Source organism: Manacus vitellinus, unplaced genomic scaffold, assembly GCF_001715985.3.
Source record: "Manacus vitellinus isolate BGI_N305 unplaced genomic scaffold, ASM171598v3 scaffold_44_pilon, whole genome shotgun sequence".
In the NCBI taxonomy this organism is placed as follows: Eukaryota; Metazoa; Chordata; class Aves; order Passeriformes; family Pipridae; genus Manacus; species Manacus vitellinus.
Window position 1 is genome coordinate 2,664,840 of NW_021940565.1, and position 16,151 is coordinate 2,680,990.

The 16,151-nt window shown below is 50.2% G+C and overlaps 1 protein-coding gene across 1 annotated transcript in view; it reads left to right on the forward strand.

Moving 5' to 3' along the window:
• GORAB (golgin, RAB6 interacting) overlaps positions 1-16,151 on the forward strand; it is an 81,414-nt gene that overhangs the window by 41,824 nt on the left and 23,439 nt on the right. The gene's annotated exons all lie outside the window — the stretch shown is intronic.

Sequence of the window (16,151 nt, forward strand, 5' to 3'; positions counted from 1 at the left end):
CCCCACTGAGGTACTGCCTTAGGCAGGTGGATGCTGTATCCATGGGCCTGGCCCTTCCCAGGCAGAGTAAACCAGTGTGTTTTGGAGAGAAATGGGATGTGGGGGAAGATTTTTCCAGCAGTAGTGGTTATTTTCCTCCCTTTGCCTGAGGCTCTTGGCTGTGCCATGAAAAGCCCAGGTAATTCCACAAGACATGAGATGCACTGAATAACCCAGCACAGAGCAATGGTACCTGAAAGCTGGGACTGGCCCTGCTGGTGCCAGTGCTGATGCTGTGGGTGGCTACGAAGGTCTGTGGGGAGGCAGTTCAGGGCCAAGCAAGGGGCAAAGGTCTTCTATACTGCGTTTGGATTGTGGACAGGACGAAGGGGGGAAAACAGGTCCTTGGATTGGTGTTGGCTCTGGGAGAACTGGTGGCCATCAACACTGGGGGGTCCCTGGATGGCTTTTAAGGATGTGTTGGGAAGCCAGTGGTGGAGGCTGGTCCCAGAATATTCCTGATTATATCAAAAGGGTTTTGGGGGAGATTCCTAAGCTAGGCTGGAGAGGAGCACCATCAGCTGTGTCCCCAGTGTGGTACCCACTGCTTGGTGTGTTGGACAACTTGGGCCCATCTTGCCAGACCATGGTATGGTGAGGAGACCCTCTCTTCCTAGTGTCCTGCAACCCCCCAGCCAAGAGAAGTGTTGTATTGTCTGGAACCCTTGGAGCACAGGGTGGATCTGCTCATTCTTTGGCCTTCAGCATCTGTGATTTATGCGCCGGGCAGGAGGTCTGTCACCAAGAGCACAGCTTGGCCATGATCCCCGGGCTGGGAGCAGACAGAGCATCTCGGCCATGCCGAGTCTGACCTCAGGCTGATGGCTGCCAGCTCCAGCACCGTGTTTGAGACTTCAGGGCCATGTTCCCCTAAATCCTCCCAAGAGTGGGGAGGGGGGTGTGGGATGTGATGGGACAGCTGCTGTCAATTAGTCCCCTCTGCTAAATTGCCTCTGAGCCCACCCCCTCCCCGAAAGGCAAGCTGCAAACCCCTCTGAGTTTATGATCTGTGAGTTCATGCAGCCTCCATTAATTTTATGAGTAGATTTTCCTATATCTACTCTCATATATCAGCCCCAGGAGCAGGAGGTGGTGGCGGCGGGGGAGATGACGTAAGCCCACTCTGACACAGAGCACTGCTGGGAGGGAGGTGTATGAGCACCAATCCTGCCTCTGTCAGTCTTCCCCCCTTGTCCCATGGCTGCAGGGAGGCTTTGGGTCTCCCCATGCAGAAGGGAACACTTCTGAAGGCCCTGTGGAGGAAGAGCAGCTTGTTGCCTGAGGAGCACTGGGAAGGGGCGCTTGATGCTACGGGGGTGAGGGTGCTCCCCTCTGGTGTCCCCATCCTGCAGAAGGAGGGACTATGGAAAACTCTGTCCCTGTTAAAATCTGGATGAGAAATGGGAAAAGACCATAAATCACTCAGGAAAGCAATAGAATTGGGAACCCAGAAGGCACCAAGTCCCAGAGCACAGATCGCTGAACTAAGCTCCCTCTGAGCAGGGCCAGAATTTGCCCAGCTAAAGGAGTGACTTGTCCACGCTGTGTCCATGTGCCTTTAAAAAGACTGATGTATACTGGGAAGCTGGGATGTTGTGTTGAGTCTGGGGTGTCTGCGGGAGGTGCAAGCTGAGGACTTGCCATGGCAGCCAGATGGGTGGCACAGGTTGGTTTACCTTCCTTGGAAAACCTTGAGACCCTTCCCCAGTGGATAATGAGAAGGGGCTGGAAAAATGCCCCTTTTCTGCTTTAATTTGCCTAGTCCAAGCACTGTAGGTGCCCCTGGCAAGCAGGGAGTGTTAACCATGCCCAGAGCCCCCAGGGGCAATGGGCTGCCTGGGCAGAATGAAAGAGGGAGAAAACACCAAAGAGCTCCCTATAAATTTGTGGGGTAATTGGCAGCATTGCACTTGCAATGAAACCCAAGAAGGAGCTAAGCCCTCAAACAGGGGAGAGCTTTGGGAGGAGGGTGCAAGGGAGCCTGTTGGAAACCCTGGTTGTATTTCAGGCTTGAATTTTCTTTTGCTTTCCCCTGGGGACCAGCTGCTTGTGAGGCTCCAGCCCAGGTGGGATTTGTTTCCTGTCCTGGGGAGGAGCAGCTGGGGATGCAGGTGTGGGGACCCTTGATGTGGGTCCTATGCCCTGGGAACTGCCAAAAAAAGCCCTTGTCTGAAGCTTTGATTTCTCAAATCACTCCATGTCTGAGCAGGTTAATCCATTAGTGAATGCAGTTTAAAGTTTTGGGGCAGTAGTTTGTGCTGGCCGAGGGACTGTCACACCCTGGGGCTGCCAGGAGCCTGGGCTGGGCAGTGGGGCATCTTATGGGGCTTTGCTCCATGGTCTTTGCCCAAGGCAGCTCCAAGGTGGTGTGGAGCTGCACACCACTGTGTGCAGCTGAAGTGAGTCTGGCTGTGTCCTGGGGCTGTCAGGCTTTTTCCAGCGGTTCTTTGTTTCCACTGATTACCAGGGTCACTTTCAGTGACATTTTTTGATGATCTGGTCATTCTCTTTGAACAAAACCTGACCATTTTTGTTCATCTCGCCAGTGCTTTGTGTCTGTTTCCCAGTTGGCAACACTTGGGAATTTTTTAGCAACTTTCTGTTGAAAGACTTCGGGGATTTTTTTTTTTTCCCCAGGATCAATTTTGCAGTGGAAAAATCCCATTTTTCAGCTACCTCTGTGCATTGACTCTGACAGAGCACCCTCTCCCAAACCAACAGTAACCAGACCACAAAAATTGTTCTCAAAGAAGCAATTAAAAGGAAAGAAAAAAGGCACCGACCGGGACCTCTTTTTCTTTCTATATTCTGAGAAAGCATGTGAATTACCCTGCTTCCAATTCTTCCCAGAACATCGTAGTAATGTTACAAATTTAGCCATAAAGCTGCGGTTGAATTATAGTTATCATTGTAAAACAATAATAACTATGCAGATCCTTATTATGGTGCATTAAGTTACAGTGATAGTAAATCTGTCATAATAACCATGGCAACTCTCTCAGCCGCGCAGTCGGGATCCGCGACGTGATTGATAAAATCTGCTGAACTCTGCTGTCTTACCCTCCGCAGAGCCGCTGCGCCGTTTTATTGGCAACGGGGATTAAGTGATGCAAACCATATCTCCCCGGGCACTCGTTTGTTCCCTTCGTTTCCGTGAAGTCCCGGAGACGAGGCATTAAATGCTCTGTCAGGGGGGACCGGCGATAACCGCGGACCCCGGGTGAGACTCGCCGCTCCGGGAGAGCGGTTTGCAGGATGGGCTCAGGCTGAAAGGCATGGGACAGGGGGTGGGTTGGGTTTGCTGAGGGCTTTTTCGGGAATGGCTGGTGTTTGGCTGGGCTGCCCGGGATCTCTGGTGTCTTGGCTGTTTTGGGTGCTGGCGTGGGCTCTGGGGCCGGCTGCCGGCCTAGGGGTGGCTTTGTTGGGGATCTGTACCTGAAAGCAGAGGGTGGACCCCAAACCAGCACAAGTGCAAGAGTTTTGTCTGAAAGATGGTAAGCCCTCCTTTGGGCTGGAATTGGTTAATGGCACTGGGCTGCCCAAGCCAGAGTTGGGAGTGTGCCTGAGGCAGGTCGGTGGCAATGGGCTGACTCAGGCTGTGGTCGGGCTGGAGCACCCAGCGCAGAGAACTTGCATAGTGTGGCTGCTGCTCTGACATGTTTTATGGCCCTGTGTCATCTTACTCCTGGTCCTGTCCAGCCCCATCACTGCCAGAATAGCCCACAAGAAAGGCTGTTCTCATGAATTTCCCTGACTTGTTTTGGGGTGAGGGAAGATCACACTTTGTTGGATGCCTCTGGGAGCCAAACCACAGCAGCTCCTTCCTAGTTTCCATCGACCTCATGCATGTGCAGTCTTACACAAATGTATGGGGCAGTGCCAGGCAGGGGCACCGGTTTGCCCAGGCAGGGATGTGTGTGCAGGCATCAACAGCTTCCAGCACATCCTGGTCCCATCTGTCCAGGCTGTGACAGCTTGGAGAGACCCACCTGCTGGCTCTCCCCCTCTGTTCCACGATAAAGTGAGGCATTTTATCCTAGAACAGACTTTGGGTTCATTAACCCGGTTCCCTAAGGACTGTGTGGACAGTTGCTCTTTGAGGCTTATTTCAGATAAGCATGGCAGAGGCTGCAGTTGGCAGAGATGGGGGAGACAGCAAGTTTCTGGGGTGATGGGAGACTGCCTTCATGCAGGGTAAGGGACTCCTGAGCCCAGCTCAGCTCTATCAGCCAGCAGAGAAGCCACACAACTGTGCTGGGCTCTCCTTGAGCTGTCAATAGGCTCGGGGAGCACTGGCATGTGCTGGTTGCTGTGGCCGTGGGTGACATGGCCTGCCTGGGGCTGAGGATCCAGGGCTGAGAGTACACTGGGGAAGAGCCACTCTGCCTGCTGGGCTGGTTCTTGCTCCCTCATCCCCTCCTCTTCCTTGCCAGTGCTGCCAAAAATGGGCACGTTTCTCCTTTTGTCATTTTTCCATTGTAAGGTTTCCTGATGGGTTAGGAAAAAAGGCTCATAATTTGTCACTGCAATATGGATTTTCTGGCCGAAGAAAAGCGCATTAAGGTCTTGCAGAGTATAGAAACCCAAGTTTTGTTGGGAGTGTTTATATTTTCTAATTACTCACAGATGACTCCGATTGTGCCAGTGTGCAGCTGGGTATTGGACTGTAAGTGCTGGCTGATTTCTGCCCCACTGGTTTACTGGCTACTCCATGCAAGTCTGCCGTTGTTAGAGAGTCAAAAAGTTTATTTGGAAAGGGAGGAAAATGCTGTGAGGTGCCAGCCTTACCTGCACAGTGATCCTGCAGGATGCTTTTGGTGTTTGCTCCTCTCCAGCCACCCTCTTTGTCCCAGGATGGGACTGCCCAGGATCTGCTGCTCTCTGAGTGCAACTGTTGTAGGTCAGTGAAGTTGCACTGACTGATGTGAGGTAACCCCAGCTCTTGCCAGGGAGAGAGCTGGCCCTTTTGAGGAACATTTACTCTTTAAAATATAGCAATCAAAAATTCCTCAAGGAAAATGTTTTATTCATTTTTGCACCCCAAGTATTGGCCCAAACTCCCCTTAGACTTGCACATAGTGTTGAGGGGGATTTTCCAGTGCTTCAGTGATTTTATTTAAATATTATTTTGGGAGAAATGTGTCTCAGTGTAAGACTGCCTTATCCATCCTTTTATTGAAAAATTTCCCAGCCCTGTGGGAAATCCATCTGGATCCCCATATGTGTCAGCTTTCAGAATGAAGGGAATAGCTGGAATGTTCCCATCTGAGCATCACGCCTGCCTTTGCTCATGCAGGTGAGTGGATTCCAGAGGTTGGCAGAAGCCCTGTGGAGCAGAGGTAAGGGCTGGCAAAGGATGGTCCGGCAGGATGGATGTTGTTCCTGACCTGCAACCAGTGACTACCTTTTCTTCTGAGTCACACTGTGCTTTGCTCCCAAAGACCCTCTGCAAACATTCCTTTGTATTGCTGGGGTCTCTTCCATTTCATGTAAGGATCTATGGACGTAATTTGTTTGTTGCTGATTGGAAACTGTATAATGACACAAACATATGTTTTATAGGTTGCATCTTAACACTGTTAAATGGAAATCTGGTATTTACTAAAGGTTATATTAACTGTTAGTGATGACTATTACAGCAAATGCTGACATAATTATTGAACAAGGGCCACTTTAAATTGCAGGCTCCCTGTATATGCCACTGTGCAATACTTCTCTCTAGTACTGAACTGAGAAAAGGGACTTCAAGTATCCAGACCCCTTGATGTATTTATGTGGCCAAAGGCATGATGGATTTCATATGTTGCGAAATCTGGGCTTTCATTTAAACATAATAACTGGGCTCTCCAGGTTGCCAGCTCTGCTCAGTGCCCTCATTCCCCCTTACCTTGATCATCAGGAAACCCCCAGTAGCCAACACACCTTTCTCAGTGCCTGATTGCAACTTTTATTGAGTGATTTGGGGTTTTTTTGTTTGTTTTGCTTTGCCCAAGTCTGCAGACACTGTCACAAGGGCTTTCAGCTCTCAGGGCAGCTTTCCAGTGCAAGGGCACAGAGGCATGTGCCATGGACAGGGGATATTGTCACAGAGTGGGATGGCCTCATTCTGCTGTCACCATGGGACTGTTTTAAGGTTGGGATCATCCTTGAGGTGAACTGTGTGAAGGTGGGGTTGCTGTGGCTCTTCTCTGTCATGGTACCCTTGGAGCAGCCCCAGTGAGATGCTGCTTTCCATTGGGTCTGATGGGGAAGGAGGTGAGGAAAGCTGGAAAGGTTTGGTATGTCAGGAGAGCAGACATTTGGGAGCTTGTTAAATTGGGGAAGGAGGGAAGAATATTGGTTTTATAAAAAGGAACTTTAAATGACTCAGGATGCAATAAAAGCTCCATTTCCAGCTGAGTAGATTGGGTTACACTTTGGATTGTGGAGTTGGGGGGAAAAATAATCCTATGCCTCTCGTTTAGGTGTGTGTGCTGGGATGTCTGTACAAAGATGGGGCATGACCTTCTCCTGGGCTCACAAGGGCTTAGGGGGAGATGAGATCTGGGGTTTGGAGCTGGTCTCAGGATCTGTCCTGCTCCATCCGTGCCCAGGATGGCACAGAGCAGCCTCCGATGGCTGCTTATTAAGGAATGTGCCTTTGATGGTATAGGGCACCTGGGAGCACTAAATAATAACTTATAATGGGCCAGATAAAAATAAAGACTCATTTTGTCCTGGCTGTGGCTCACAAATGGAAGTTATCATCTCTCCGGCTCTCAGAGGGGCTGGGAAGCCTTTGCTGTCTTAGCAGTATGAAACCTTGGGTTGCAGGGTGGGAAATGAGGAAGGGGCTCAGGTCTTGTATGCTGGGGCTTCAAAGCCTTGAATCTCTGCTTTGAAAAACTTTCTCCCTTTGTGGCTCTCTTGGGGGAAGATGGATCTTGATGAAGATTCTGAACTCTGTGCTGAAGTTTCTCCTCAGGGACCTGTGGTGGGACAGCCATTGTGGGTGCCTCAGTCAGAGCTGCAGTGGCTGTGTGGGGCTGCTCTGCTTTGGGAGATCAGGGAAAGCTGCTTATCCCCATGGTTTTTCTGGCTGTGGGATAGAGCAGATGACTGAGGCAAGCACCATCCACCCAAGCAGCCCACCATCCATTAGGACACCTTAAGGCTTTGCTGGTCTTGTGTACACACCTTCCCTGTGGGGATGTCTTCTTCAGGTGGCCGTGACAACTGGCTGTGGGTGTCCTTGGCCAGCCAGAGAGAAAAGGGCTGCATGGAGCAGCAGCTCAGGGTGGGGAGGGAGTAATGGAGCAGCCCAGCACAGCAGTGTCCTTACAGTGTCCTTATCCCAGCCCAGGGAAGGAGCATCCAGTTCCTGCTACCCCTAAGGTACCCCCAAGATGCATTTAAACCACAGCTCATTGTGTGCATGCCAGTGCTGTAAACTCATAACTCACTGTGCTTATTGTGCTTCTAGTCTGCTTTCCCAGGAAAATGAGTCCTGCCAACAGCTCTCTGCCTGTTCTTCCCTTTTCCACCCCATAATTTGTTTCCAGATTTGACTCAGCTGACAGTAAGGCGACAAAGGTGACAAAAAATCATATTTGTGAGAAACAGGAGGCAGTGAGCAGGGTGGTGCTGGGGATGTCCCCACCAAGGACAGGCTGGTGTGGGAGCTTTGTGCCCACCAAACACCAAAGCCCAGGAACCTGTTCCCTGTGATTTCAGTCCCTGGGCGTTCTTGGGGCTGGGAAGGGATGCTGGGCTGCTCTGCTTCTGCAAAACACAGCCTGGGGCATCCACATAAGCACAGGCAGGTGCTGTTTGCTCTCAAGGTGGAAATAACGTTAGTAAATCAAGGGGACTTTACTGCCTTTAAGTAAAGCTGCTTCCCTCCCTGCACCTTCCCCTCTGGAAAAGCATTAAGGGGTAGGGAGCAGAGCTGCAGGAGAAGAGGACCTGCTGGCTGGGCTGCAGGGTTAGGCACTGCCTGCCAGCCCTGAGGGCTTGCTGATTTAATATTTCTTGCATCTAATAGGAGCAAAGAAAGGCAAATAGTCCATGAGGAGAGTCCCACAGCATAACCTATTGGAATAACAGATGGAAATATTATATTTTTTGAAACATTCTTGCTGCAGAGCCTCCTCTTTGAAGTGTGTTTGAGCAGAACACATCGTGCCAAGAACAGGGGGAAAAGCTATTCATGTCAGCAGAGCTGGGAGCTCAGGTGTCCCAGATGCTGCAGAGCTCCAGCTCTCTGGACCACTCACCCATGCCAGGCAGGAGATGAGGGTCTGGCAGGACCTGTCCACTGCAGGCAAATCTGCCAACTGTGCCCAGGTGAGATGGTGAATATGGGGGTTTCCAGAGCTGTTATTCCCCAAGAGTGGTGCTAATGCCCTGTGCTCACTTGCAGCACTGCCCAACTACATTTGCACTTAACACTTTTTTCTTACGAATGATGAATGATTTTGGGGAAGGGAAGAGCATCAAAGGTTTATGGAATCCTTCTCCAAAAACATACAAGCATAGTTTTTCCTTCCACCTGATGCTCTTGTTCTTGGAATGCAAAATTTCATATTCATTCAATTTAGGGGGAGTTATACAGGGAGTGTGGCACCCCCAGGGCTCTGCCTGAGGATGTGACATTAAGGAAGAGGTGAAGAAAATGGTGGTGGAGGAAGTTTGCAAGAATCCAGCAGCACTAAGGGAGCTCTTCAGCTGGGAAAGTGCCCCTTTGCCTGGCTCCCACTGGGGTGGCTCTGCAGGGCTGGGGACACCCAGCACAAAGCACCCAGGCTCAGAGCAGAGGAGGCCCATCTCACTGGGCACCGAGGGCACAGCTCGGTCTCCCCAGTTAGCAGGGAGAGGTTTGGGTTGGAAGACTCTTCCCCCAAAATATGCAAGAAGGATAAAACAAGGTCAAGCAGTGTGACAAAGTTCTCAGGTCTGTTTAAGAGGTGCCCTTGGGTCAATAAGTACCATTGTGACCTGCAGAAGCTTTTTCTGAGCCCCAGCTGTGGAAGAAGGTGGTTCTTGGTGCTGGGCTGGTGGGTTTGCTCCTGAGGTGCTGGTGGGGGGCTGCAGCACACCTGGGTGGCCCTGGCCTGGAGACAGGTGTCCTGGGGGGACTGTGCTATGAACACAGCATCCTCCTGCTCACAACTGTGTGCTTGCTGCCTGCTGTCCTGGGCATGGCTGGCAGAAGAGTGGCTGTGTCCCCTGCACCAAGTGAGTAGGAAAATGGGGTCCCTGGGTGGGAGAGGAACAGGGCAGTGCCTTTTCTTGGGCATCATGAGCGGGGAGGGTGATTGTGCTGGGTGTGGAGAAGCTGCATTGCTCTGGCTTGTCCCCAGCTCAGCCTGGCCAAGCAGGGCATTGGAACTGCCCAGAAATATTTTTCTGCCTCTGAGCAGACAGATGTGGCTGTTCTTAGAGCTGTTGTGTGCTATGGGTAAGTGGAAATGTGTAGATCCCAAAGGATGCTGTGCCTCCAAGGGATTAGCAGGAGAGGCTGGCTTTGCACTGGTGGATTTCCTGAGTTGGTCTGGCTGTACAACATCAGGATGAGCATATGTGGGTCCTCTCCGTCACGCAGCTTCAACATGTTTTCTCCTCACAGCACGGAGCAGCACTAGCTGCTGGGGGCCGTCCTGTGACAGCAGGCTGCAATGCCAGCCCGTACCTGTTTGATCTCATAGTGCAAAGACGTGTGTGTTATGAGCTTGTGATAAAGTTCCTGTGATAAAGCAGTGAAGATGTGACAGCTCCAGACAGGCCCCCACCCCATCCGTGCTCTGGGATACAGATGTTGGCCGCGCCACTCCACACGCTGCTGGTGGATGTTCTCGGCAGAGCTGCTCCAAGAAGAGCATTTAGGACTTGCAGGGGTATTTGGGAACTTGTTTCCATTCTGCTGGAAGTGAAGTTCGGGGTGCTGTAGGGCTCTCGCCGAAGGGAATCAGGGTGTGAGAGTTGCTTGCTGAGTTGTCCCAGCATGGCAGCCACACATCCTGGGTCCCCCTTGTCCTTCCAGGGGGTAGACAGAGGAGCCTGAGGAGTGTGGACAGATTTCCATTCCTGGCCTGGGCTATGGTGCTTGTGAGCAAAGGCTCTGCTACTTCAGCAAGGGAATTTGATTTGGATGAGGCTGCAGTGTGTGTGTTTACTCAGGGCTTTCCCTTCCACCTCTGACTCGCATTCTCTCTAAGGGATGGGGAAACTGAGGCACAGAGACTCACCAGTGTCCCTGCACTGCCATTGGGCATGGAGCACAGAGCCCATGGAGCAGTGTCCTGCCCTTGGTTCAGTGAAAAGAAGTGGCTGGACACAGCTCCATGAACTCTGAGCTTCCCATGTGCTCCATGAGCTCTCGGGCAGCCGGAGCCATCTTTGCTTCTACCGGCCTGATGGCAGTTCCGCTCCTAATAAGTTAATCTGATGGGTTTTGTCATGAGCAAAACAAGAAATCACGTTTTTAATAATAAAAAAAGGGTCCTGCATCTTGTTAACATCTGGAGTTCAATCATTTCTGTGCTCAAAACTGTGGAATGCTTCAGCACAATATAAATCTTGCCACTTGCTGTACATGGGCTCCAGATGGGGAGGGAGAGTTCATGTTCACTTGTAATGCAGATGGGTGCTGGTGGCTCTGACTGGAGCTGCCACGGTGTGTGGATCTCCTGATCCTGTGCTGGGTGATGTTGGTGAACCCCCCAAATGGGATCTGACAGTGTTCAGTGCCAGGTGTTTGCATCTGGCATGGCAGGGTTGTGTTATAGTGCTCTTGTGCCCATGGTGCCCATCTGGAGAGGGGTGAGGTCTCCCCATGACCCAAAAGCTTGTGATGCTGGAGGCTTCTCAGCACCATGGAGTGATGGAGCCACAGCCAGGCACTCCCATGGGACCAAAGCAAGGACCAGGCTGGGCATCTCCAGTGGGTGATGCACAAACTGCTCCCGGGACCCAGTGGCAAGGCAGGAGCTGTGTGTCCCCTGATGGGCCATGGCTGTGGTGATGGGACCCTGAGCCCCAGTGGGCTTGTCCTGTGCAAGCATTCCCACCTCGTGTTGCACCCAGATCACTGATAAATATATTAAATCCTGGAGCAGAGCTGTGGGATGCCTGGCTGTTAACCTAACATCAGGCTGAGAATGAAGCATTTATCCTTGTTCCACTCCTTTGCCAGGCTCTAATCCGGATCAGTTCCTTCCCTTTTGCACAGCAAGTAATTTCCTTAATAATCTCTTTTTGTGGGGTTTTCTGAAAATCTGAGTGTACCCATGACACCATGAACATTTTTAATGAAAGCAGAAAAATTTACTCTCTCTGGAACCTTAATTTTCACTAAAAAGAAACTTATATTGCATTTTTGTTCAAAACCAAGATTTTTGCAGTTTGAAACCAAAATTCAATGTTTTTTTTCTAGTTTTTTGATATTTCAGACAAGTCAGGCAAATTTCCACAAAAATGTTCAGGGTTTTTTGTTGGTTTTTTTTTTTTTTAAAAAGCTGCCTTTGAAAAATGACCTGCTACAAACTGTATAGATGGAAATTTTTCAAGCAGCCACAGTCAGGGTATTGATGTGAGAAAGGCAGTGGCAGAGCTGCAGGCAGGAATAGGAAATGTGTGCTTGGAGAGTTGGGGAGGTTCTGCTCTGCTTGTGGTTTTGTTGGTGTTATAGGTGAAGCGCAGCGGTTTGGCCTCTCCATGTTTTTAGGGGTTTTGGGGATGTCTAGAGTGGAGACATCCTGTTGTATCGCAGAGGTTGGTTTTCTGTGATAACATGAGGGTTTACAAACCCTGATATGTAACCTGTGTGTCCGAGTCTCTTCAGGAAAGCCACTGGCAATGTTTTTTTTAAGGCACGCGTGTACTTCGAGACCCTGCCCACAAAAGTACATGAGCTCTTCATTTCCATTAAAAAATGTTTGCCTGAATGCCTTCTGAGGGTCTGGGTTTTGCCAGCTGGTATCTAGGTCTTATCTGTTCCTTCAGGCATTTAGATATCTTTAAGCTGCCTGGCTCTCAGTTCCCAGTGGCTTCAGAGGAGAGTAGGGATGTGCCTGCTGGCTTTCCTAAATAGAGATGCTTTCCTGGACGAGGGCTAGATCAGTGTTCTTGGTGTGGCTTTGACGGATTACCTACAGCTCTGACAACCCCCTTCCCCCAATTTCCATCACTGTCTTATTTATGGGGAAATTGAGTCCAGGCATATGAAAATCATTTTTCATTTTTATCAGTTTGGCTGGAAAACTCAATCTGCTCCTAAGCGAGGGCTGGTGCAAATTCAGTGCTGCTCGTAGGCAGCTCTTGGTCAAGAGGTGAAATGAGGGCCTTGAGGCTGGATTACTGCATAGAATCTTAGAATATCTCATGTTGGAAGGGACCCACAAGGATCAACGAGCCCCACTCCCTGCTCCTCTCAGGACTAGCTAAAACTGGTGTGCTCCATCCTGCTGGATAGGACCTGCTGTGTTTTTCAGGTGGTCTAGAGAGTGTTTTGGGATCTATGTTATGTGGGCTGAGATCACCCATGGGTTTTTAAGCAATGTGTTTCCCTGTGTCAGGCTAAGTCTGCAGAGGAAGTTTTGGAGATCTGCTTTAACTAGTGTTGATTAATGCCAGGGTGATGGTAAGGAGGGTATGTGTGTCCCTGCCACGTGGAGGGAGGGTGCCAGCACCTTGGTGTGGGCCTGGCAGAGGTGACTCTGGAGATGCATGAGGAGGCAGATGTTGGTTGCCAACACAACCAGACTGGTACACTGGTCAAACCTCACCCTTCAAAACTCCTTTTTCCACCCCAGAAGGCTTGACTTGTGGCAAAATGAATGCTTCCACATAAAATGTCAGGCCTCTTTTTGAAAAAAGCTCCAGTTTTAACTGAAAAACCCAAAAGAACCAAACCGGAAATGAAAATATTTGGGCTGGAAAACATTAGTTTCCCAGAAATTAAAAAAAAAAAAAAATCAGGCTGAATTGTTTTGCTTCCCAGGTTTGTTTTTTTTTCCCCTGGGAAACCATCTACCCTTCATTTGACAGAGGAAGAAAGAGACAGGCAAAATAAATCCATGGCGATCTTAGCCAAGCTGATCTGGGGGGGATATTCCTTCCCGACCTTAAAATCAGACATCTGGTAGCCCCAAGTACTTACAGGATGCTCACCCAGCTACTGGGGTGGTTTTGCAGCACCCCAGGAGTCCACCAAAGTCCTTTAACCACCTTAGCTGTGAGGGAGAAGGGAGAAGATGGATTGGAAGTCATCTCCTCAGGATCAAAGTCACTTCAGGCTTAAGAAGCAGGGATTAAAGTTTTACCCATGGCTGTCCTGGTGTGGGTTTGTTGCTGGCCAGGCTGTGGCTCTTTCATGCTCTGATAACCCAGTGAGGAGGAAGGGTCCTGGTTTCTTCCTCAGCTCTTCTAGTGGAGATATAAAAGGCAACTCCCTTGGTTTGCTTCTCCCCTTGTCTATGGTTGAATAACTGTTGATGTTGTTTGCTAAACAAGAGCGCCGGTGGCAGAGGAATTAGAAGAAATCCCTTCTTAATTGGAAACAGTGAGTCTGTGTATTTTTTCAGTTGTCTATTTTGGGCCTTGTAAAATTAAAGTTATTAACTGTAATGCAGCGGTTTCCAGATTCCCACAGCCCTTTACAATAGCAGGGAAATTCATCCCAGGTCACTGGGAGCCTTTAATGAATACATTAAGGCTTATTATTAAAATAAAGTACTTGCAGCTTTATGGGAGACATCTGGCAAGGATGCTTGTCTCTCTTGAAGGCTCCCTGAGTGTCCTCTCCCAGCGTGCACCACGTTTGTCCCGGCAGAGGCTTTCAGGAGCTGTTCCCCACACAAGGATTCCCACAGGAGGCTCTGGGAGACAGAGAGGGCCTCTGCTGTATGTGATGGAGGGTGGTTGGGCCAGACCTGCCCCTGTGATCGCTCCACTGATGTTTCTGGAGCCGACCAGCCCCTTGCTGGTGCTGCAGGTAGCGGTGTGAGCCCCGCTGGGATGCTCCAGCTCAGCAGAGCAGATGCACCGGGGTAAAGCTGCTTCATTCACCAGGGTGATGTGCAGGCTGAGCCGAGTCTGGGCTAATCCCAGGCAGAGGACAAAGAGACTGGGCAGAACCAGCTGACCTGGCACAGGCAGGGTCAGCTTGGAGCCAGCTGCTGGCCAGCTGTGCTGGTGAAAGCACTGAGCCAGCAGGGTGCTGCAGCTGATAAGGGACTTCGTATCGCCTCCGGTGAGCTCCCATGCAGCGCTGTGTAGTTACATCATAAACCAACTCCTTGGTGCTGCACAGAAAGCTGGGAGCCAAATCCTTGGGGTTTAGGGCCAGAAAGCATCCCAGGCTCCCTGGGCTGGCACCGATGGGAGCAGGTAACTTGCAGCCAGGGTGTTCGCGTGCTGACGAGAGCGAACCGCGGCCAGCGGGGCTGCGAAGGGGTCTGGAATGGCTGTGATCTTATCGCTGCTTTATCTCTATCCAGCCTTGATCTCGGCAGAAAGCGGGGCCACGTGGCAGTAATTGTGTTAGGAAAACAAACTAATCTCCAAAGGGACAGAGAGCAGCTGTTGGGCTCTTGGTGCTATCAGGGAAATGGATGTGGCCTGCCAGCTTGCAGCGCTGTTCTGCTGGAGCAGGGGCCAGGCAGGGGATGGAGGGGGCAAAAAAAGGGATTAGAAGGAACTTTGGACTGCCAGGCGAGACTGAAGGAGTGTTTGTTGTGGCGTAAGCTGCCCGGTGTTACCTGCCCTGCTTTGTCAAGAAGCCCTTTGCTTGCCAGAATGTTTGAGAGGCATGGTCTGGTGGATCAGGTATGGGAGTAGGGAGAGCCAGGTTTAACCTTGGCAGATCCCTTATCACCTGATGTCTCCTTTGTGCTCCGTGTCTAGTTGGGCAGCAGGTTTGCAGAGCTTTCTCTTAGTGTTCTCCATACGAGACTTGCCCTGTGCCCCAGGCACCCCAAACCCTGCTGCTGACTGTGGCTGAGCTGCTTGTCCTCCCTCCCTACCCCACTCCCACTTCTTCAGTCTGGTCTGGGAGTGCACAAGGTCTAGCTGGCAGGGCATCACTGCAGGCTTGAGGACCTGGAGAGATGGAAAAAAACTCTTGGAGATGCCTCTGGAGATTGGGCTGCAGCAGGAGGAGCCCTCCTCTGCAGCCTTTGCCCAAATTTGCAGGGGAGAGGAAACATGCAGTGTGGTCAGTCTGGTTTGGAGCTGGTTATCTCCTGCAAAGCCATAGGCAAGAAATTAATTACAATGATCCTACAACTGCTGTGCTTGGCCCTCCCCACAACTCTCCTCTGTGACTGTGTCTCCAGCCCAGGAGCTCAGGCAGGAAAACACAATCTCCCCTCTAAATCTGGAGTGTGAGTATCTTTGGGGTGGTGGAAGACAGGGAAAAAAGCAAGTGGCAAAGGCAGATCAGCCCCACAGGTTACACATGACCCCCCCCCCCTCCCCAAAAAGCTGAATCAAGCCCCTGGCATTGAATAACCCCAAATTTGGGGAAGGTTAAAATCCACCTCTGAAGTGTCTGGCTCCAACCCAACACAAACATTATTGTTGTTTCTGGATTATGTAGTTTAACAGAAAAGAAAGTCCTATCATTAAGTAACACCAACAAGATACACACTTGTGTCTTGTATTTAGTCTGTCCTACATACTCTACTAAGGCTCCAATTGACTTGAAAAATCAAAAAAGCCCAGAATTACACAGCTCCCAAAAGTTTTCCTGAAAATAAATTTTTGCCATGTTCTGCCCTGCAGTTAATTAAGACTTCTATTAAATGTTGACAGGAGCTTGATAATGTAATATGTTGCAGCAGGCTCTGTTCGTGGTGTTATAATTATGGCAGTAAAACAGTTTCCATTATAGCCCTTCTTTTCATAAGCTCATAACTTTTGAAAACATTCACTTTTCAGGTTGAAATTTTTGCATGCCTGGCCCTTACCCAGTGGGGAATTTTTTTTGGAAACTCTGAGGAAAAAAAAAAAAAAAGCCATGTAGTCTTTTTTGAATTATGGGGGAGAAAATACGAACTTTTTTCAGCTGGAATATAGGGGAAGGGGAAAAAGGTAATGACATATTTTTTCTAAATAGATGGATAGTAGAAGCA